This window comes from Schistocerca piceifrons, chromosome X (assembly GCF_021461385.2).
Source record: "Schistocerca piceifrons isolate TAMUIC-IGC-003096 chromosome X, iqSchPice1.1, whole genome shotgun sequence".
Classification (NCBI taxonomy): Eukaryota; Metazoa; Arthropoda; class Insecta; order Orthoptera; family Acrididae; genus Schistocerca; species Schistocerca piceifrons.
The window spans coordinates 324,087,580-324,089,034 of record NC_060149.1 but is presented as its reverse complement, the minus strand read 5'-3'; positions in this window follow the sequence as shown (position 1 = coordinate 324,089,034).

Below are 1,455 nucleotides of genomic sequence, written 5' to 3'. Positions count from 1 at the left end.
TCACCTGTATCCATTCATAGACATTGTGCATTCCGACGGACTTGGGCAATTCCAGCAGGACCGTGCGACGTCCCACACATCTAGAATTGCTGCAGACTGGCTCCAGGAACACTCTTCTGAGTTTAAACACTTCCGCTAGCCACCAGACTCCCCAGACATGAACATTATTGAGCATATTTGGGATGCTTTGCAACGTGCTGTTCAGAAGAGATCTCCACCCCCTCGTACTCTTACGGATTTATGGACATACCTGCAGAATTCAATGTGTCAGCTCCCTCCAGCACTACTTCAGACATTAGTTGAGTCCATGCCACGTCGTGTTGCGGCACTTCTGTTTGCTCACGTGGGCCCTACACGATATTAGGCAGGTTTACCAGTTCCTTCGGCTGTTCAGTGTAGGAAGAAAACATGATTTAATTTGATCGTGATTTGTGTGAATACTTTGTACTTCTTTCCAGCCCGATATTCTAAAGAGCAGATTTACAGTCATGGCGTACCTTGTGCCCAAAGCCACAGAAAATGGACAGGTGAGGTTTACAGGAGTTATGTTTCGTTCGCTCTGGAAGGGAAGTCACGCTTAAAGTCTGACTGATAGATGAGGAACGTCGCCAATTTCCCGTGGACGGGAGGCGTTTCAGAGAGAGGGAATTAGAGGCCATTCTTATACAAAGAAATTGACTTTTTGATAAGCTATATCCTTCTTGGCGACTAGGGAATGCAGAGAAAGGACACATTCACAGCCATTTCTCACGAAAATCTGATAAGCTGCAAAGAAACTTGTGGTAAGCAACGATTGAACATAAGTCTGGATGGCCAGACGGGGATTTCAGCCGTCGTTCTCCAAAATGTGCGTACAGTCTGCTAACCACTGCGCACATGTTACGCACCAGCCGGCATCCAGATATTTCTCGAAGCTAGATCGAAGAGGCTGACACTCTCTAGGCTAGTATATCTGCGTCGATCGTTCAGTAGGGGACACTGAAAAAGTGAGCCCACCAATGACAAGACAGTACAATAGGAAATTCATGTCCCTGAATTACAGAAGTGGGGAAAGAAGAACAATCAGAAGCTTTCAAGTGGCTCTTCGGAGACTGATTTATTCTGAAGATTCTGAGCTTTCTGAGATTCATTCTATGTGTTATTCAGAGATTCTATTGGATGATAGATTTTTTTTTATTCAATGTGAATCGCATAGAGCTTTCCGGTTTTGCTTTCTGGAGTCATGTCACTCTGTCTGCTATTAGAATTTCAGAATTTGACTCTTATTTTTGTACTCATACTGTTGTCTATTGTCATACTGTGAAACATCAGTTTCGTTCCATATCGCATGGTGTTCCTTTCGGTCCTATGTTCGAATACATGAAGTTGGTAGGAACATGTGTTTCCACCACCTGACCTACACTTCCAAATATAAATTGGACGCTGCTTCTGCCGTTTAATTATTGCAGCCAAAAG